Here is a 23,558-nt window from a genome sequence, read left to right as displayed (position 1 = left end):
TAGTTTCCCCATTCATAATGATATGAATCACTACTCGAGTGTGAGTAGTAACCCATATGATCTCTCTCCATTATTTTTCCTTAGCACAAAACACCAACAAGGATTAAACGCACCATGTGGTAAACAGGAAAGCAAAGAAGAAATAACAGAATTCTAAAAATTAAAATAAGAAGAAGTAAAATAAAACTAATTAGGAAACACCAAACTTAATTTCAAAAATTAAGAAAAATATTAGTACTATTTATTTATTTAAAAATATTTTTTATTTTTATTTTTATTTATTTATTTTTTTATATATATTAAATAATAAAAGAAAGAAAAAAAATGAAAGAAAACGAACAGGGTAAAACGAAGGAAAAAATGAAAATAAAAAGAGGAATAAGATAAAAAAAATCGACGAGGGTTTTTTTTTTATTTTATTTTAAACGGAAGTAAAAAAAAGATAATAAAGAAAACAGGGACAGGGGAGCTAACGAAAAAACAAGGAAAATTTAATTTTAAATTTTTTTTTGAAAATTAATAAAATAATATTTAAATAAAATTAAAATTAAAACGCCTAATCTAAATAATCAAACAACTAATAGTTGTTAATCACAGTCAATTCCCGGCAACGGCGCCAAAAACTTGATGCGGTATTTGTAACCCACAAATTTACCGGCAAGTGCACCGGGTCATACCAAGTAATACCTTACGTGAGTAAGGGTCGATCCCACGAGGATTGATGGATTAAGCAACAATAGTGTTTGATAGGATTAGTTAGACAAACAAAAAATAGTGTTGAGATGCAATATAAAAGACATTAAACAATATGAAGAATATTGAAGAAAGACAAGTAAATACTTTGGGAAGAAAATATGGAGAAGATAGTTAAGGCTTCAGAGTTATCTATTTTTCTGGAATTATTTTTCTTACTAACTATTTTAATCATGTAGGATTTAATTTATGGCAAACTATATGTGACTAGACCCTAATTCCTTAGACCTTCCTAGTCTCCTCTAAAATTCATCAACAGCCAATTCCTTGGTCAATTAATTCCAATTAGAGAGTGATGATCAAATTCCAGTTTATATGCCACAAAAACTCTAATTACCTAAAAATAAAAGGATTATATGTCACGTATCCCATTAAATCCAGATAATTAAAATTTAGGAGAATATGTTTTCAAGCTATTGTTCAAGTAAAGAGCTTTTCCAAGTTATACAAGAACGCATTTAGAAAGAGGGTCATACTTCCATTCCACCCAAATTCATAAGATGAAGAGCGAAAACAATTCTTAAATTATAAATTCATGCATAAATTAAAATAGAAAGAGCAATAAAATTAATCCATACAAATAGATAGAGCTCCTAACCTTAACAATGGAGGATTAGTTGCTCATGGTAGAATGTTATGGAATACGGAATGTAAATTTGGAATAGGATGGGATCCTCCCTAGGACCTCTACAAAGGAAGGAAAGCTTCCTCCTTTTATAACTAATCCTAATAAATTTAAAATCTAATATCTAAAACTAAAAATTAAAATAATATCTTTTCCTAATTTAAGATTTGAATTTAAATTTGAATTAATTAACAGATCTTCAACTAATGGGTGGGGACCACTTGATTTGTCCATTCTGCAGCTTCTAATCTGTGTTTCTGGGCTAAAAATTGAGTTAAAACAGCCCAGAAATTGCCCCCAGCATTTTCTGTCAATTCTGCAGATCGTTCATGTGATGCGTCCGCGTCGTCCACGCGTTCGCGTCATTTGTGCAGATTCTCGTCCACACGTTCGCGTCAGGCACACGATCACGTCATTGCGATTTCCTCTATTCCGTGTAGTCGCGTGAGCCATGCGTCCGCGTCGGTATTCGCTGGTCATCTCCTTGACTTCTTCTCTTTCTCTGCAGAAACTTCATCAATTCCATCCGAATGCTACCTAAAATAAATAAAATTGCACAAAACTCAAAATAGCATCCATAGTGGTTAAAATATAATTAATTCTTAATTAAACTCAACAAATTAGATGCAAATTCACTAGGAAAAGATAGACAAGATGCTCACGCATCACACACCACTTAAAACCCTCCTTAAGAGAATCAACAAGCTTTGATAATGTGCCTCTAGACAATAGAGGAATTCGGAAAACAATTGCTACTTGAAAAGAAAGGATCCCGTGGATATTTGTGAGTGAGAACCTACATCTATAACTTGTCTTTATTATAAAGGCAATTCCAAACCAGTTTTCCAAAGAGAGCCATATTAGCACACTGAGAATCTCTTTTTCCAAGACTACTCGACCTCTTAGGAGCAGTAAGAATATCCCACCTAACCAGAGGTAATCCTTTTCCCGTTAGCCTGGCCTTTCCATAAAAACTATCTCATCAAGGAATCAATCTTATCACAAGCATACTTTGGAAGGAGAGCAATCTGCATAGTATAAACTGGAATAGAGACCATTACCAATTTCACCAAGCATAAATGACCAGCCTTATTAAGTAAACACCGCTTCCAACTAGTAAGCTTGCTCTAAACTTTTTCCATAATCTCCTGAGCCATCCTTCTAGATGCCCAATCATGCCCAATATTAACCCCCAGATACCTGCCCAAATCTTGACAAAATTGAATGGTAGAAATACCAGAAAGAACCTTTTTTCTTTTAGTTGAGACATTCTCTGGGCACTGAGCCTTGGATTTATTAACATTCACTTTCATACCCGATGCCTTGGAGAACATGTATAGAGTCTTCATAACTTTCACTACTTACGACTTAGTAGCTTTGCAGGAAAGTAACATATCATCTACAAACATCAAGTGAGAGATTTTAAGCCCTCGCCTAGAGACCGAGACCGGAATCCAAGAGCCTTGGGAGACTCTAAGCAAGCCAGATTCTTGATGCAAAGCATAAAGAGATAAGGAGACATAGGGTCCCCTTGGGTCAACCCACTCCTTGGGTTATAATTTTGAAGCTCATTTTCATTCCAAGAAATCGCCAAAGAAGATGAAATCACACAGTTCTTGATCAGGTTAATAGATAGTCTCAAAAACCCAAACCCGCAAAGAGAATTTTCAAGAAACCTCCAATCCACCCTGTCATACGCTTTCTCTAAATCGGTCTTGAAAGACATGGTACCCTTGTTAGATTTGGTGTTCCTCATGAAGTGCATAACCTCTTGTGCAATGATAATGTTCTCAGTTGTTCCTCTCCCAGGGATAAAGGGGGCTCAATGATCTCCATCCAAAAAGGTCTAAACCCATTCACCAGTACCTTAATGATAATTTTATAAATGACATTGCAGAAACTAATAGGCCGAAACTCTTTTAGCGAAGACGGAACTTCCACTTTGGGAATGAGCACAATAAGGGTTTCAAATATGGTTGTGCTAAGCATTTCACCTTTAAAATCTCTCTTGACTAACCCCCAATATCAAGATTGATAAATTCCCAAAACTCCCTAAATTTTTGGTACCATATAAGTTCCTCTTGAAAAAGGATTGTATTCAATTCTTCATGCAGCTCTTGTTCTTTAGCTCTCAGAGTTGAATCTTTATTCTTCTCCAGAGAAAGCTGGATCTCATTAAGTTGCTTCTCTAACACCGCTTTTTGGTAAACACATTACCAAAAATCTTCTTATTAAACTTAAGTGCTTCCTTCTGAACTTCTATAAGTCTGTTAGCAACCTCAGGTGCACCATTGTTCCAAGCAGTATTAACAATGTTTTTTTGAAAAGAGGATGAGTTAACCAAGCCGCTTGAAATCTAAAAGTATGCTGCTCTTTTTTAAATACTTCATCATTCTTGTTTCTAATGAATATAGGGCAATGATCCAAATGTAGACTCCCCAAGATCTCATTGTATGCCTCCGGAAACTGTAGCCTCCATTCCATATTAATAACTGCTCTATCCAACTTCTTAGCAACCTAAACCCCTCCTCCCACTCTTTTAAACCAGGTAAAAAGTCTCTCCATAGATTCTGTTCATGCCCTGGGTCGAGCTGTATGACCCGGGCTGATTGACGACCAGTCGACTGACCTCTTCAGGTCAGGACTATCTGACTTCTTCTCAAAGAGCTCGGCTAAATCACCAGGAAAAGCCCAAACAAGGCCCAAACAGAGGAACACAACCCAAATCTAAAGGCAGCCTAAGCCTATAGAGATAAGGGCGGTTTCCTTGAAGATAAGATGACTTCACTCAAAGATAAGATAAGATAAGATAAGATAACTATCTTATCTCCAGAAAGGTCACTCCTCACTATTATAAATACACTGGAGCACCCAGGTATAACTCATACTCTGATTCTACTAAAAACCTGCTTAATACCCTTGCTAATTTAAGCATCAGAGTCCTTTGCAGGTACCACCACCCTCCGGTGACAAAGGATCAGCAGCATTGCCAGTTCAACAAGTCAGACGTAATCGCACCGGCCACCACCCAAGCCGGACACGTCATCTCCAACCGTCACAGAAGATCTCGACCGAGATCGACCTACAGTTTCAGGTAACTCTCGAAACATTGGCGTCGTTGCTGGGGAACCTGAAAGTCATCCCATCATCATGGCGGACAACCTTGACAACGACCACAATTCTGATCTGGAGAACAGAATCCCACATAAGAACACAGAGGTCACAATAGACGATACTTCTCAACCTAACAAAGACAAGAATTCACCAAATACGGAGTCATGGAGGCACTTCAGGATCGCCTAAAACAGCTTAAAAAAGAGGTCGAGTATCAACGGGAAGCGGAGAGAGACCTACGAAGGGAAGCAAGGCGACGCCGCGAGTTAGAGGACAAGCTCCTAAAGCTCGAAGCCGATCTCAAGGCCAAAACTACTCGATCCAGCAATGAAGATAGCTCCCGTAAGGACCAAGACCCATTCACCAAAGAGATCATGAAGACCAAAATTCCAAAGGACTTCAAACCTCCCGACATGACTCTATACGACAGCACAGTAGATCCCAGCCATCATCTCAGTAATTTCAAAAGTAGAATGTACCTCACTAACGCCTCAGATGCAGTTCGCTGCAAAGTCTTTCCGACCACCTTAACAAAGACAGCAATTAAATGGTTCGACAATTTGCCCCCTAGGTCCATCTAAAGCTTTGATGACTTAGCCAAAAAATTTCTAGCTAGATTCTCCATTCAGAAAGACAAAATCAAGCACGCCCCAAGTCTATTAGGAATCAAGCAAGGAGATCGGAAAAGTCTCTGCAGCTACATGAAAAGATTCAACAAGGCATGTCTGGACATACAAAGTCTGCCAACAGAAGCAGCCATTATGGGTCTCATTAATGGCTTACGAGAGGGACCCTTCAGTCACTCAATATCGAAAAACCATCCCACATCCCTGAATGAAGTGCAAGAACAGACAGAAAAGTACATCAACATGGAGGAAAACTCTCGCCTAGGAGAGACCTCAAAGTCTGGATTCTCCTACTACTCCCGAAATAAGGACAAAGAGTCCAAGAAAAAAGAAGATCAACACGGAGAAAAGATCAAGAAATACCACAATTATACCCCTCTTCGGGTGTCTCTCGTAGATGTCTATCGAGAAGTATGCCATACCAAAAAAATACCCCCAGCTCGCCCACTCAAAAGCAAAAAAGGAGGAGGAAATCAGACTGAATACTTTGAATATCATCGAATCTATGGACATTCCACCAAAGAATGCTTCGACTTGAAAAATGTCATAGAAAAACTGGTGAGAGAAGGTAAACTAGATCGGTACTTAGCCAACAGAGCAAATGAACCAAGAAAAAGAAGAAGAGATGAAGATGTCGGAAGAACTGAGTGACCACCTCGTACACCGGAGAGACATGTCCACATGATACACGGAGGATTTACGGGAGGAGGAATCTCCAAATCATCTCGCTAAAGACATCTTAAAGAAGTATATCATGTTGAGGGAGGAGAAGAAGCATCTGACATCCCCACCATCACTTTTAGTAAAGAGGACGCAACTGGCATCATCCCAGGACACGATGATCCCATGGTCATCACTATCATATTGGCCAACGCTAATCTCCACCGCACACTGGTAGACCAGGGAAGCTCAGCTGACATCTTCTTCAAAACCGCCTTTGACAAACTCGCCCTCGAAGAAAAAGAACTCAGAGCATATCCAAACAACCTGTTCGGGTTGGGAGACACTCCAATCCAACCACTTGGATACATCCCACTACACACAACCTTTGGTAAAGGAAATCGATCAAGGACACTCAACATAGACTACATCGTGGTCAATGTGAGTTCCGCCTACAATGCCCTAATAGGTCGAACAACGTTAAATCAGCTCGGTGTAGTAGTCTCAACTCCACATCTGTGCATGAAATTCCCAACCACAGAAGGAATAGCTACAATAAAAGCAGACCATAAAACGGTGTGCCGCTGTTATAACGAAAGTCTAAACCTTAGAGGCAGAGGAGAAGAATTCCACGCCATCGAACTAGGGGGAGTTCAACAGCGGGAAGAACTTCGTCCACAACCCGAAGGTAAAATAGAAAAAGTCCAGATCGGAGACATCCTAGACAAAACAACCAATATCAGCACAAACCTAAAAGGAGATGTAACGGAGGCACTTATACAGTTCTTAAGAAATAATATCGACCTCTTTGCATGGAAGGCCACAGACATGCCGGGCATAGACCCTAAGTTAATGTGCCACAAGTTGGCAGTTTACCCGGGATCTCGACCAGTACAGTAGAAGCGTAGAAAGCTCGGACTAGAACGATCCCAAGCTATCGAAGAGCAGGTACAAGCTCTACTGGAGGCAGGATTCATAAGAGAAATCAGGTACCCATTATGGCTAGCTAATGTCGTCTTGGTAAAAAAATCAAATGGAAAGTGGCAGATGTGTACCGACTATACTGATCTCAACAAAGCCTGCCCAAAGGACCCTTATCCACTCCCAAGTATCGATGCTCTGGTAAATGCCTCCTCTGGATACAAATACTTCTCGTTTATGGACGCCTATTCGGGATACAATCAAATCCCGATGTACCCACCTGATCAAGAAAAAATCTCATTCTTAACCCCAAAGGCAAACTACTGCTACATCGTCATGCCATTCGTACTCAAAAATGCAGGAGCCACTTATCAAAGATTAATGAATAAAATCTTCGCAAGTATTCGACACTATAAGAAGGCATGGCATGCGACTTAATCCTGCAAAATGCACCTTCGTAGTAGAAGCCGGCAAATTCTTGGGTTTTATGCTCACGCAAAAAGGAATCGAGGCAAATCTAGACAAATGCCAGGCTATACTCGACATGAAGAGTCCGACCTGCGTCAAAGAGGTACAACAACTCAATGGAAGACTGGCAGCCTTGTCCAGATTTCTAGCTGGATCGGCAATAAGATCTCTACCCTTCTACGCCACTCTAAAGAAGGGAAAGAGGTTTGAATGGACAACGGAGTGCGAGCAGGCCTTCCAAGATTTCAAATGGTTCCTAGGACAACCACCTATTCTAACTCGGCCACGGGAAGGAGAACCACTTGTATTGTACCCCATAGTAGGAAATCGGGCAGTAGCCTCAGCACTGGTCCGAGAAGATGACAGTGGACAATAACCTATATACTTCATCAGCAAAGCACTACAAGGATCCGAACTGAACTATCAAAAAATAGAACAATTTGCCTACACTCTCATACTAACATCTCGACGACTCCGCCCATATTTCCAAGCCGACATCATCAGGGTTCGGATCAACCAGTCCATAAAAGGCATTATGCAGAAAACAGACTTAGCAGGAAGAATCTTGCAATGGGCAGTCGAGTTATCCGAATTCGACCTTCAATATGAAGCCCGAACATCCATCAAATCACAGTATCTGGATGACTTTATTGCAGAGTTTACGGACACCTCGGAAATCCCTATAGAATGGAATCTCTATGTAGACAGTTCCTCAAATAAAACTGGAAGTGGCGTAGGCGTGATACTAGAAAGTGATCAGGGAACCCAAATCGAACTTTCCCTCAAATTCGGGTTCCCTGCTTCAAACAACCAGGCCAAATATGAGGCACTACTAGCTGGTTTGAAGCTGGCTAAGGAAATAAGAGCTCAAATGCTTACCATCTTTAGCGACTCACAGGTAGTCACTTCACAAATAGCAGGGAGCCACCAAGCCAAGGATCCTACCATGAAAAAGTACTTGGACAAAACCAAGGAACAGCTCGGATAATTCGGGGAATATAAGGTTCGCCATATACCTCGGGAACAGAATGCTCGAGCTGATGCACTCTCAAAGCTAGCCAGCACCAAACTAGGGAGAAACAACAGAAGCCTCATCCAGGAAATACTGCAGAACCCATCAATCTCGGAAGAAGAAAAAGTCCTAGCCATAACAGGTCTGGATCAAGGATGGATGACTCCCATAATTAAATACCTCAAAACAAAAATACTCCCTACAGATACGAAGGAGGCAAAGAGGTTAAAACGGGAGACACAATATTATATCATCATAAACAATACTCTATACAAAAGAGGGATCTCAACACTACTATTAAAATGCGTACCGACTTCCAACACAAAGGAAGTTTTAGAAAAAGTACACAGTGGCATCTGTGGCAACCATTTCGGAGCACAAGCCCTCATCAAAAAAGTACTCCGGGCCGGATTCTATTGGCTAACTTTGCAAAAAGAAGCAATGGAATTCGTAAAGATATGTCCACTATGTCAGAGACATGCCAACTTTCACATCGCCCCACGAGAGGAGCTTATCAGCGTAACCGCACCCTGGCCATTCGCAAAATGGGGACTCGACCTTCTCGGTCCTTTTCCTCAAGGATCTGGACAAGTCAAATTCCTCATCATGAGAGTAGACTATTTCACAAAATGGATTGAGGCAGAACCCCTAGCTAACGCCACTACTCAAAGAAGTCAAAAATTTCTATATAGAAACATTGTCACAAGGTTTGGGGTTCCATACTCCATCACTACAGACAATGGCACTCAATTTACAGATGCAGGCTTCAGAAAATTGGTGGCCGATCTGAACATAAAACACCAATTCACATCCGTAGAACACCCCCAGGCCAATGAGCAAGCAGAAGCTGCTAACAAAGTCATATTAGCTGGGTTAAAATGGAGATTACAGGATGTAAAGGGAGCCTGGGCAGAAGAGCTCCCACAAGTCCTATGGGCATATCGGACAACTCCACACTCCACCATAAAGGAATCATTTTTCCGATTAGCCTACAGAATGGAAGTAATGATCCCAGTAGAGGTCAAAGAAGGATCGCCCAGAGTGATCCACTACAGTGAAGAGGCCAACTCCGAACTTCAAAGGGAAGAACTCGACCTACTTCCAGAAATCTGAGAAAAAGCTAGGATCAGGGAAGAGGCATTAAAATGTCGAATGGCTTCAAGATACAATCAAAAGGTAGTGGTGCGAGGTTTTGCCGAGAACGACCTTGTCTTAATCCGAAATGACATCGGAACAACTCGACCTGGAGAAGGAAAGCAGACAGCAAACTGGAAAGGACCCTATCGAGTCATAGAAGTACTCGAAAAGGGTTACTATAGGCTGACCGAACTCGAAGGGCGAGAACTTCCAAGGTCGTGGCATGCCTACAACTTAAGAAGGTATTACAGTTAGGAGGTAATAAATATCTTAGGATGAGGTGCAGTCTTTTTCCTGAAAAAGGTTTTTTAACGAGGCACCGAGCCAAGATCCATGAACTACCTGACTAAGAGGGATAAAACGCCCACATGTATATATTTGCATTATCTTCATTTTGAATAAAGTTTTTTAGATTTTCTACAAATCCTCTTATCAAGACGCATTAATTTGAAACGCAAAAAATTCATCGCTCGATTATAAAGCTACAGATCGGCAGAAAGTGAAAATCAAATTCACTACTTGATCACGATAAAAGACCAACGAAGATGAAAAGGTGACAAAAATAGAATAATGCAAGAAGTTATCGAAAGTGATCCATAGAAAGGACCTGACGAGGTCTTAACAAAATGGGTTGCTAAAAATAACTTAAAGACAGGCTAACGTAAAGAAGTCGGACCAGTCGACCACAATAGCTAAAGTTATAAAAAGTAAATCCCTGGAAAGAGGCTTGGCCAGCCCTAAAAAAGAGGATTACTAGAAATAACTTAGAAGGGACCGACATGATAAAGTCAGCCCAAACTAAAAGTTATGAAAAAGTAATCCATAAAAGAGACCTGACCAAGGTCCAAGAAATGGATTACTAGAAATAACTTAAAAGAGACTGACATGATGAAGTCGGCTCAAACCAAAAGTAATCCAAAAAAAGAGACCTGACCAAGGTCCAAGAAAAATGGATTACTAGAAATAACTCAAAAGAGACCGACACAACAAAGTCGACTCGGCAAAGCTACCAGAAGTTATAATCCATAGGAAGAGACCTGCCAAGGTCCAAGTAGAAGGGATTACTAGAAATAGCTTCAAAACACGACCAAGTGTAAGAAGTCGGACAACAGAAGGCACGCGCTATAAGGGACCCAAGTCGGACCCAGAAAACCATGACCTCAAGAAAATCAAATTACAGCCACCATATCAGAGAATGCAAAAGAGACTAGTTGCACGAAGCTAGCCTCAACTAAAATAGAAAATAAAACACAAAAAGGTAATCAAAAGAGATTGGACAATAAGGGTCCAACACTCCCAAGATTCCAGAAGATGTCAGAAAGACGCCAGACGAGCATATCACAAAAAGAAACAAGGTTGTTATAATAACAAGACTCAAGAGGCCACCTAAAGTCGACCCCAAGAGCCTGAGAAACTACTTTATTTTTTCCAAAATAAAGTTGCTAACAGAAAAGCAACCAAAGTATCTAGAGGTCAAGACTACAAATTACAAAAAAGAGTTCAAAGCCCACAGGTCAGGCTATACACAAATACATCAGAAATAATCAAAGAGAATCCAAAGACTTCCCAACAGCAGTATCCTGAGGTGAAGGAGGACGAGTCTGAAGAGGTACCGCATCTACCGTCCCATCATCCCGGTTCAGGATCTGGACATCAGGATCAGACTCAGGCTGGCCGACTTCAGCTGCCAGAGTTGAAGAAGGCGGGGCAACGGAGACTTTGGTAGAAGGTACAGGAGGAGGGTCGACGTCATCATCATCAGGGTCATCTGGGACAATCTTTCCATCTTTTACAATGTTGTCCAAACTGAAAAGAGTAAGGTCAAGCTCGGGCGCAAGAACTCGAACTTGATCCTTCAAATTCTCATAAGCAGCATTTACACTGCCTACAAGATGACACTGGAGCTCGGCGTAGTCAGCTCGGGCAGACACCAAATCCTCCCTAAGACCCATCATCTCCCTATAAGTCGTGACATAGCACTCCTTATGCTTCAACGCCGTATCTTCAGACAACTTGGCAGAAGCCGCCAAGGCAATAGCCCGAGTCTTCTCACCCTCCAACTCTTTCTCTAATTTGTCCACTTTCACCTCGAGCTCCTCCTTCAAACTCTTCATCCGATCAAACTCTAACTTGGCCTCCTCCATAAAGGCCTTTGTTGCATGAATAGGAAGATTCTGACAGTCCGATATAAAACTGCCCCCATATGTGCCATATTGATACTGCTCCGAGTAATAAAATCCAAATGACGAAGAAGAGAAATATTGTCAGTAGGAATGGCACTATAGGGACCAATTTGATGATCAACAAACTCGACAGCATCGAAATCGGGGGCATCCAAGTTGAAGGGCTCAGCTGTCCTCTGTCTTTTTGGAGGAGGAGCGACAGTGGGAGAAGAGGTAGCAGTAGAAGTCTGGGGGGATCAACTAAACGGACTTGAGGCGTAGGGATCATCTTCCTCGGCCTAGCAGTATTCAAAACAGGCTTCTCGGGAGGAACCTGGGAAGATCCCTCCCCAGCAACTTTACCCGAGATGTGCTGCACAGCAGTGGCCTTCCTCGCCTTCTTAAAGACCCTCATAGAGTCATTATTTTTAACCATTTCTGAAAAATACAAACAAAACAAAGTTACAAACTGGAGGAAATAGAAAACAAAAAACAAGTAAGTCAAAGTAAAAAGAAGTCGACCACTACCCAACTCGGCTCGGACAAGGGAAGGGTCTCCTAAAAATCTCTTTGTGTCAAGATGAGGAGGTTGTCCCCAAATCTCCTCCAACAAAGTGACAAAAGCCTGCTCAGCCTCATCAAGCATTTCCCACGTATATCTAGATACTACAATTTTCTTTTGCCAACATAAAGGGAAGGCAGGTTCACCATTTGATTCAAAGAAAAATGGTCGAGCTCCCTCCAAAGCTCGAACCTTAAAGAAGTAGTTCTTAAAATCCCTAAAAGATTCATCGTACATAGAAAACACTTTATGACCTTGGGCAGACCTGAAAGAAACCCAAGAAGCTTTCTTTTTGGTAGTCCCAGGCTTGGTCAAAACAAAAAGATACGAAAAGAGAGTTTGAGAAGGTGTGACATCCAACTCTTGGTAAAGCAACTGAAAGATCTTGATGAAGCCCCAGGAGTTCGGATGGAGCTGGGACGGGGCCATATTACACGACCACAATAAGTCGGTCTCAAAAGAAGTAAAAGGAAAAGTAATGTTCAGCTGGCTAAAAAAATAATCGTAGGCATAAAAAAAGGGACGTTCCCCTTGGGTCAGAGAAGGAAAGCAAATCCTTTCATCGGAGTCCGGCGTTACCAGTTCATAATCTTTCTCCTGGTCCCTACGACTACAGATACGGTGATGTTTTCTAAGTTCCACAAGATACTCGGAATTAACAATCGAAACACACATCAGAACGAGGGAGTCCAGCCAATCAGACATGCCCTCAGGGACTTTGGAGGAGGTCTCGTCAATATTTTTGCGAGAAGACATGGTCAACTAATCCTACAGCAAAGAAAAAAGAGAGGAATTACTAAATAAACAGCTCGGGTATAACGAAGAAAATAGCTCGGGTATAACGAAGAAAGCAGCTCGGACAAAATAGATATAACTCGATCTAAGGCACACATGACAAAAGGAAACCCCAGGACATATCCCACTAGGTCCACGGGCATCCTTTGGAGGCAATAACAAAGCGACAGAGCAAGGACTTAGAAAAATCTACAAAATTGTCTCAGCAAGAAAAATAAACCCTCTTTCAATCAACACTCTGAGAAGAAAATTACAAATCAAATAAGTCATCAAAAATAGCCACCTTTCAAACTACAGTTTCAGTCTATCAGCAAAAGGAACTACTAACAGCAAAACATGCCAAGTGGAAATCATCAAAGACGCAACTTTTTTTCAGAATCAAACAAGCCATTATCCCAAAAGCTTCAAAATAAAAAAAAAATACAGAAATAGGTAAACAACATGCGAAACCTTAAAAGCTTCAACCATCAGGAAAAGCGAAAAATTTCATACAAAAGACGAAAGAAAATCCCAGAACACACATTACAACAACAAAGATACAGCAAAAGCAGAAAGATCCAAACTTTCTCCAAGATCAGACAAATGTGAAAAAGGAAATGGCAAAAGGGAATTAATGAGTCCTTAAAGGCCCTCGCACGTTCCCTAGGAAAAATGCAAACGCACGATGCAGTTAAAGGAGTGAGAAAAACGCTCTGCATTCAAATAGAAGCTCTACAAAACGGGATCGACAATGCTTGAGTTCGGCTTCTCCGAAAAGGATTGAAGTCTAAAGGACTCAACCTTAAAAGGAAAGACCGCACTCAAGCAGGGGCACTGTTCATGCCCTGGGTCGAGCTGTATGACTCGGGCTGATTGACGACCAGTCGACCAACCTCTTCAGGTCAGAACTATCCGACCTCTTCTCAAAAGATAGAGAAGTTCACCTACGCCCTCATACTAACTTCCCGACGACTTTGCCCCTACTTTCAAGCTTACACCATCAAGGTTCGGACCAATCAGCCCATGAAAGGCATTCTCCAGAAAACAGACTTAGTGGGAAGAATTCTACAATGGGCAATCGAGCTATCTGAGTTCGATCTACAATACAAAACTGGAACGGCCATCAAGTCCCAATATTTGACCGACTTCATAGCTGAGTACACTGACACTCCGGGAACTCTCACAGAATGGAATCTCTACATAGACGGCTCTTCAAACAAAACCGAAAGTAGCGCAGGCGTGATAACAGAAAGCAATCAGGGAACCCAAATCCAACTTTCCCTCAAATTCGGGTTCCCTGCTTCAAACAACCAGGCCGAATTTGAGGCACTACTAGTTGGTTTGAAGCTGGCTAAGGAGGTTGGAGCTCAAAAATTTATCATCTTCAGCGACTTACAAGTAGTCACCTCACAAATAGCAGGGAGCTACCAAGCCAAGGATCCCACCATGAAAATGCACTTGGACAAAACCAAGAAACAGCTCGGACAACTCGGGGAATATGAGGTCCGTCACATACCTCGGGAACAGAATGCTCGAGCTGATGCACTCTCAAAACTAGCCAGCACCAAACCAGGGGGCAACAATAGAAGCCTCATCCAGGAAATACTGCAGAACCCGTCAATCTTGGAAGAAGAAAAGGTCCTAACCATAACAGCTCTGGATCAAGGATGGATGACTCCCATAATTAACTACCTCAAAATAGAAACACTCCCTACAGATAAGAAAGAGGCAAAGAGGTTAAAACGGGAGGCACAATATTACACCATTATAAACAATACTCTATATAAGAGAGGGATTTCAACACCACTGTTAAAATGTGTGCCGACTTCCAACACAAAAGAAGTTTTAGAAGAAGTACATAGTGGCATCTGTGGCAACCTTCTCGGGGCCCAAGCTCTTGCCAAAAAAGAACTCCGAGCCGGATTCTATTGGCCAACTTTACAAAAGGAAGCAACCGAGTTCGTAAAGACATGTCCACCATGTCAGAAACATGCTAATTTCCACATCGCCCCAGCAGAGGAACTCATCAGCGTAACCTCACCCTGGCCATTTGCAGAATGGGGACTCGACCTCCTTGGGCCCTTCCCTCAAGGATCAGGACAGGTCAAGTTCCTCATCGTAGGAGTAGACTATTTCACAAAGTGGATTGAGGCAGAGCCCCTAGCTAACGCCACTGCTCAAAGAAGTCAAAAATTCCTATATAGAAACATTATCACAAGGTTTGGGGTTCCTTACTCCATTACCACAGACAATGACACTCAATTCACAGACGCAGGCTTTAGAAAATTAGTGGCCGACTTGAAAATAAAGCACCAATTCACTTCCGTAGAACACCCCCAGGCTAATGAACAGGCAGAAGCCGCCAATAAAGTCATATTAGCAGGGCTAAAACAGAGATTACAGAACGCAAAGGGAGCCTCGGCAGAAGAGCTCCCACAAGTTCTATAGGCATATCGAACAACTCCACACTCCACCACAAGGGAATCACCTTTTCGACTGGCTTACGGAATGGAGGCAATGATCCCAGTGGAGGTCGAAGAAGGATCCCCCAGAACGATCTACTACAGTGAAGAGGCCAACTCCCAACTTCAAAAGGAAGAGCTCGACCTATTTCCAGAAACAAGAGAAAGAGCTCGGATCAGGGAGGAAGTGCTAAAACGTCAAATGGCCTCAAGATACAACCAGAAGGTAGTACAGTGAAAGTTTGGCAACAACGACCTCATCCTAATCCGAAATGATATCAGAACAAGTCGACTAGGAGAAGGGAAGCTAGCAGCTAACTGGAAAGGACCCTACCGAGTCATAGAGGTACTTGAAAAAAGCTACTACAGGCTGTCCGAACTCGAGGGGCGAGAGCTACCAAGGTCATGGCACGCCTGCAACCTAAGAAGGTATTATAGTTAGGAGGTAATAAAGATCTTAGGTCAAGGTGCGCTCTTTTTCCTGAGAAGGTTTTTTAACGAGGCACCAAGCCAAGATCTATAAACTGCCTAACTTAGAAGGGTAAACACCCACATATATATATTTTTCCTATTTGTCTACTTTCTATTTTGAATAAAACTTTTCATATTTCTTCTACAAAGCCTCTCTACAGGTCGGCAAGGTGAAAAATGAATTCATCGCCCGACCACGATGAAAACCGAATTCATCATTTGATATCGACAAAGGTCGACAAAGTGAAAACCAAATTCACTGCTTGATCAAGACAAAGCTACAGGTCGGCAAGGTGACGATCAAACTCACCATCCGATCACGATAAAATCGACAAAATTATAAAAAGTAATCTATAAGCTGAGGCCTGGCCAATCCTGACTAAAAAATGGATTACTAGAAATAACTTAAGAATAGACCGACATAAAGAAGTTGGACCAATCGACCAAAGCAACAAAAAGTTATAAAAAGCAATCTATAGAAAGAGGCCTGACGAGGTCTGAGAAAAAATGGATTGCTATAACTTGAGATGGACCGACATGAAGAAGTCGGACCACCTGACCAAAGCGACAAAGAGTTATAAAAAGTAAATCCATGGAAAGAGGCCTGGCCAGCCCTGCCCAAAAATGGATTACTAAGAAATAACTTAGAAGCGACCGACATGAAGAAGTCGGCCCAATCTGATCAAAAGCGACAGATTTATAAAAAGTAAATCCATAAGAAGAGACCCGGCGAGGTTCAACTAGAAATGGATTACTAGAAATAGCTCGAAAGACTCAACGAGAGAAGTCGACCGGCAGAAGGCGTGCTCTAAAAGGGACACAACTCGACCCAAAGAAAGCTACGACCTTACCAAAAATAACAAGAACAGTCAAACAAGGCTAGCCTCAAAAAGTCATTTCGACCAAAGCAGGAAATAAACCAACACTAAGGAAATCAAAAAAGAGGTCGGACCGCAAAAAGCTCCAACACTCTTAAAGATTCCTGGAAATGCCAAAAATTGCAAACAATCATGAGGAAACAAAGCTACTATAATCAACACTCAGAAGGCCACCAGAAAGTTGACCTCAAGAGTTGGAAAGCATTTGTTTTTCTAAATAAAGTTGCTAAGAAAAGCAAGTAAAATATCCAAGTCAAACAAAACACAAGTTATAGAAATAAGAGTTCAAAAGCCCACAGACCGGGCTGTACAAAATACATAAAAAAAAAACTACAAAGGATTCAAAGACTCCCCAGTGGTGGCATCTCGGGGTGAAGGAGGACGAGTCTGGAGGGGGACAGCGTCGACGGTCCCATCCGACCGGTTCAGGATCTGAACATCAGGATCCGACTCAGGGTGGCTGACCTCAGCTGCAGGAGTTGGAGAAGTCGGTGCAACAGAAGCCTTGCTGGATGGCACAGGAGGTGGATCTACATCATCGTTATCTTCATCCGGGGCAAGGACGATCTTCCCATTTTCCACAATATTATCCAAACTGAAGAGAGACAGGTCAAACCCGGGAGCAAGAACTCGGACCTGATCCTTCAAATTCTCATAAGCAGAAGTCACACTGCCCACGAGATGGCCCTGAAGCTTGGCATAATCAGCTCGAGCAGATTCTAACCTCTCCCTGAGCTCTATCATCTCACCATATGTCTGGACATAGCTATCCTTATGCTGCTGCGCCATCTCCTCAGCCAGAGTTGCAGAAGCCACAGCCGCAGTAGCCCGAGCCTTCTCATTCTCCAAGTTAAGCTCCAACTTGATCACTTTGGCATCCAACTCATCCTTCAACCCCTTGATCCTGTCGAATTTTGACTTGGCCTCCTCCATAAAAGCCTTTGTCACATGAACAGGAAGATCCTGGGCAGTTCAGAATAAGGCTGCTCCCATGTGTGCCATCTTAATACTACTTCGGGCAATGAAGTCCAAATGACGAAGAATGGATACGTCATCAGTAGGAACAACACCATAAGGAGCAATTTGATGATCGACAAATCCCACAGCATCAAAATCAGGGGCGTCCAAATTAAAAGGCTCAACAGTCCTCTGTCTTTTCGGAGGAGGGCCATTAGTGGGAAAAGAGGTAGCAGCAGAAGTTTGGGGAGGATCAACCAAATAGACCTGAGGAGTAGGAATCACCCTCCTCGGCCCAGAAGTGCTCAAGGGTAGCTTTTTAGGAGGGACCTGAAAAGATCCTTCCCCAACTATTTCGAGGATTACCTGAAACTGTAGGTCGATCTCGGATGAGATCTTCTGTACTGGTCGGAGATGACGTGTCCGGCTGGCTGGTGGCGGCCAGAGCTGTTGTGTCCGACTTGTTAGACTGGATGCACTTCGGATCCTTGGTCACCGGAGGGTGGGGGGTACCTGCAAGAGACTCCGATGATTAAGTTAGCACGGGTATTAAGTAAGTTTTGTTGTAGAATCAGAGTATGAGTTATACCTGGGTGCTCCAGTGTATTTATAATGGTGTAGAGTGACCTTTTTAGATAAGATAAGTTAGTTATCCTATCTTATCTTTATCTTTGAGTTGAGGTTAGCTTATCTTCAAGGGAACCACCCTTATCTCTATAGGCTTGGACTGCCTTTGGATTTGGGTCGTGTTCCTTGAGTTGGGCCCTTCTTTGGGCTTTCCTTTCGATTTGGCCGAGCTCTTTGAGAAGAGGTCGGATAGTCTGACCTGAAGAGGTCGGTCGCTTTGTCGCTAAACATCCCGGGTCGGACAGCTTGACCCAAGGTATGAACAGTGCCCCTGCTCGAGCTCGGTCTTTCTTTCGGAGGTTAAGTCGAACTCGAGCATTTTGTTGATTTTGTAGAGTTCTATTTTGAATGTGGAGCATTTCCTCTTTCGCTTCCTCCAAAAGCGCGTGCTTTTATATTTAGCGTTTTGGCTTTGGGAATATGCGATGCTTTAAATACCTTCATTAATTGGTTTTAATTGTCCGTTTCCTTGGCTTTTATTTTTGAAATTCACGATCAAAAAACGGTTTCTCTTCTTCGTCTTTCTTTGTAACTTCTTCCTTCACTCTCTCACTTTCTGTTTTCGCCTGCATTTTGCCTTTTCTTGCGCTGCAGCATCATTTGGGGATTCTCTGGGTGATTCCATTTTTCCATCTTCGATCTCCTTTGAAGCTTCTTTCTTCGTTCAGGTTGGTTTTTCTTCCTTTCTCTTTTCCTCGTCATTTTCCTGTCTGATTTTGAGAAAGTTTTGATTTTTGATCTTTCTGCTTTTGCCGTGCCTGATTGTTGTTGTAATGTGTGCTCTGGGAGTTTCTTCGGCTTTTGCATGAACCTTTTTACATTTCCTCTTTGTTTGATGCTTTTGTGTTTTGTATGTTATCACCGTTTCTGTTTGTGCTTTTGATTTTGAAGCTTTGGAATGATGATTTTGTTTGAATCACAAAAAAGTTGTATCTTTGACGATTTCCACTTGGCATGTTTGATGTTGGCGATGCTCTTTGCTGATAGACTGTAGGAAGATAGTGGCTTTTGATGACTTCGTGTTTTCCTTTTTCGAAACTTTTCTTGTTTTGAGAAATGTCGGGATGTGAGCTGTAGATTTTTCCTGAAATCTTGCTTTGTTACTGCCTCCAAAGGATGCCCCAGGGCTTTGGTTTGAGTCTTGGGGTTTTCCTTTTCTGTTTGTTCTTCTGTATCATATTAGTCGAGTTGTTTTGCCCCTCGTCTGAGATGTTTTTTAGTAATCCAATCTTCTTTTCTTATTGTAGGATTAGTTGGCCTCATGTCTTCTCGTAATAACATTGTAGAGATGTCTTCTAAAGTTCCCGAGGGGATGTCCGATTGGCTGGACTCCCTTGTCTTAATGTGTGTCTCTGTTGTGGATGATGAGTTTTGTGTAGAGCTGAGGAAACGTCATAGGGTTTGTGGTGGTGGTGCCCGAGAGAGAGATTATGAGCTTGTGGCGCCCGATTCTGACGAGAGGGTTGTTTTCCTACTTCTGTCGAGGGGGAGCGTCCCTTTTTCTACGCCTATGAATATTTCTTCAGTTAGTTGGACATTACTTTTCCTTTTACTGCTTTCGAGACCGACTTGTTGTGGTCGTGTAACATTGCCCCATCCCAGCTTCATCCGAATTCCTGGGGTTTTATCAATATTTTTCAGCTGCTTTGCCAAGAGTTAGGCATAACACCTTCTCAGACTCTTTTCCTCAATCTTTTTGTTTCTGCCAAGCCTGGAGGGTCTTCCAAAAAGAAAGCTTCCTGGGTTTCTTTTAGGTCGGCCCAGGGGCATAAAGTTTTTGCCATGTATGATGAGTCTTTTAAAGATTTTAAGAATTATTTCTTCCGAGTCCGTGCTGTTGAGGGGGCCCGCCCCTTTTTTCTTGATGAAAATGATGAGCCTGCCTTTCCTCTAGAATGGCAAAAGAATGTGAGAGTGTCTCGCTATACATGGGAGATGCTTGACGAGATTGAGCGGGCTTTTATAATTGTTCTTGAAGATTTATGGGGGGAACCACCCCATCTTGATACGAAAAGATTTTTGGGTGATCCATCTTTGGTTCGAACTGCTTTGGGTACTGTCTGACTTGTTTCTATACTTGCTTTTTAGTTTTTCTTCTTCTTTTTGTGATTGTAACCCATTACTATGGTCGATTCTATATTTTCAGAGATGTCAAAAAACAACGATTCCATGAAGGCCTACAAGAAAGCAAAGAAGGCTACAGCTGCTCAAAATATCTCGGTCAAGGTGGCGGGAGAGGGATCTTCTCAAGTTCCGGTGAAGCCGCCCGTGCCAAGTTCTCCTGGGCCGAGGAAGGTAATTCCCGCTCCTCGGGTTCGCCTGGCCGAGCCTCCACAGTCTTCCGCTGCTACTTCTGGTGCTCCTCCGAACAAGAAACAAGAAACAATTGAGCCTTTCAACCTTGATGCCCCTGATTTTGACGCGGTCGAGTTCATAGATCAGCAGATCGGTCCATACGGTGTCCTCCATATGGATGATGTATCACTCCTTCGTCATTTGGACTTTATAACTCGGAGTAGTGTAAAAATGGCACATATGGGAGCTGCCTTGTACCGAACGGCTCAAAATCTTCCTCTCCATGCCACCAAAGCCTTCATGGAGGAGGCAATACAGGAGTTCGATCGGATGAAGGGTTTGAAGGAGGAGCTTGAGGTGAAGGTGGCCAAACTGGAGAAGGATCTGAAGAATGAGAAGGCGAGTTCCCTTGCTCTGGCGGCTTCTGTACGGTTGGCCGAGGACACGGCGTTGAGGCATAAAGACAGCTATGTTACGTCCTATCGGGAAGGAATGCATTTGAAGGGGGAGTTAGAGAACGCCCGAGCTGATTATTCTGAGCTTCAGGGTCATCTTGTTTGCAGTGTGAATGCTGCTTATGAGAACCTGAAGGAGCAGGTTTGAATTATTGCTCCCGAGGCCGACCTTACTCTTTTTAGCCTGGATAATATTGTGAGGGATGGTAAGATTGTCCCTGATGACCAGGATGATGACGATATCGACCCTCCCCCTGTGCCTTCTGTCAAAGTGTCAACTTCTATTGTTCCTCCAGGTGAGGTCGGTCATTCCGTTTCTGATCCGGACTGTCAGATCTTGAACCGGGATGATGGTACCGTGGATGCTGTGCCTATTCAGACTCGCCCTCCTTCTCCCCGTACTGATGCTGTCGAGAAGGCTCCCGATCTTAGCTGATTTTTCTTGGATGTTTGTGTAGATAGCCTGACTTGTGGGCTTTTAAACTCTTTATTTTGTAATTTGAATATTTTGCTGACTGTTGATACTCCTTCTAGTTGCTTGTTTAGCAACTTTTCATTTTGAAAAAATAACAAGTAGCTTTCAAGCTTTTGGGCCTGATCCTGAAGCTTGTTTATAATATTGTATTTCATATCATGCTTGTTTGCACTTGTCTTGGCACCTTTCTGGGTTTTGAGAATGCTGAAGCCTTGCTGCTCGGCCTCTTTGGATTGCTTTGTACTTATTGCTTGTAGCTTGGATTCTTTGAGGTTGTGGATGTGTGGATCCAACTTGTATTTTGGTTTTCTGGCTCTTACTTGTATTTATTTCTGGCCATCCATAACCGATTTCTTTACGTTGGTCCTCTTTCCAGTTATTTTTGTAGTCCTCTTTTTTGGACCTTTGTCAGGTCTCTTTCAGGGATTACTTTTATAACTTGTTTGTTGTAGGAGACCGACTTCTTTGCGTCGTCCTTTTCTAAGTTATTTTTGTAATCCTCTTTTTTGGACCCTTGTCAGGTCTCTTTCAGGGATTACTTTTATAACTTGTTTGTTGGGAGGCCGACTTCTTTGCGTCGTCCTTTTCCAAGTTATTTTTGTAATCCTCTTTCTTGGACCTTTGTTAGGTCTCTTTCAGGGATTACTTTTATAACTTGTCCATTGTAGGAGACCGACTTCTTTATGTCGATCTCTTCTAAGTTATTTTGTAATCCTCTTTCTTGGACCTTTGCGAGGTCTCTTTCAGGGATTACTTTTATAACTTGTCCGTTGTAGGAGACCGACTTCTTTATGTCGATCTCTTATAAGTTATTTTGTAATCCTCTTTCTTGGACCTTTGTCAGGTCTCTTTCAGGGATTACTTTTATAACTTGTTTTTTGTAGGAGACCGACTTCGTCATGTCGATCTCTTCTAAGTTATAGCAATTCCTTTTTTATAGGGTTGGCCAGACCTTTTTCCAGGGATTTGCTGATAACTTGGGTTGACTTGGTCCGACTTTTTAACGTCGGCCAGTCTTTAAGTTATTATTTAGCAATCCATAAGACCTCGTCAGGTTCTTTTTCCGGATCACTTTCGATAACTTCTTGCATTATTCTGTGTTCATCTTGCCAATTTGTAGAAGGTGGTTTCTATCTTTGTTTGGTCGACCTTTAGATGAATCGCGTTTTCATCTCTATTGGTCTTTATCGTAATCGTGCAGTGAATCTGTTTTTCACTTTTCTGCCGATCTGTTGCTTTATAATCGGACGATGAATGCTTCAGATTAATGCGTCTTGAGAATTTGTAGAATATCTAAAATATGTTTTATTTAAAAGAAAGTGCAAATATATACATGTGGGATTTTTTCATCCCTTTAAGTCGGATAATTTCTGAATCTCAACTTGGTGCCTCATTAAAAAACCTTTTCAGGAAAAAGAGTGCATCCTATGATGAGATCTTTTACCTTCTCTAGCTATAGTACCTTCTTAGGTTGCAGGCGTGCCATGATCTGAGAAGCTCTCGTCCCTCGAATTTGGACAGTCTGTAGTAGCCCTTCCCAAGTACTTCTATGACTCGGTAGGGTCCTTTCCAGTTTGCTGCCAGCTTTCCTTATCCGGGTTGAGTTGTTCCAATATCATTTCAGATTAGGATGAGATCATTCTCAGAGAAACCTCTCGGCACTACCTTTTGATTATATCTAGAAGTCATTCGACGTTTTAGTGCTTCTTCCCTGATCCGGGCTCTTTCTTGGATTTCAGGAAGTAGGTCGAGCTCTTCCCTTTGAAGTTGGGAGTTGGCTTCCTCATTGTAATGAACCACTCTAGGCGACCTTTCCTCGACCTCTACTGGGATCATTGCCTCCACTCCGTATGCTAATCGAAATGGTGATTCGTTTGTGGTGGAATATGACGTTGTTCGATATGCCCATAGAACTTCTGGAAGTTCTTCTGCCCAAGCTCTCTTTGAATCTTGTAGTCTCCGTTTCAGCCCAGCCAATATGACTTTGTTGGCCGCTTTGGCTTGTCCATTGGCTTGGGGATGTTCGACGGAGGTGAACTGGTGTTTTATGTTTAAGTCAGCTACTAACTTTCTGAAGCCCGCGTCTGTGAATTGGGTGCCATTGTCTGTAGTGATGGAGTATAG

The sequence above is a fragment of the Arachis hypogaea genome, chromosome 13, assembly GCF_003086295.3.
Source record: "Arachis hypogaea cultivar Tifrunner chromosome 13, arahy.Tifrunner.gnm2.J5K5, whole genome shotgun sequence".
NCBI classification, from domain to species: domain Eukaryota; kingdom Viridiplantae; phylum Streptophyta; class Magnoliopsida; order Fabales; family Fabaceae; genus Arachis; species Arachis hypogaea.
The sequence above is the reverse complement of the archived record's forward strand: the minus strand, read 5'-3'. Positions refer to the sequence as shown.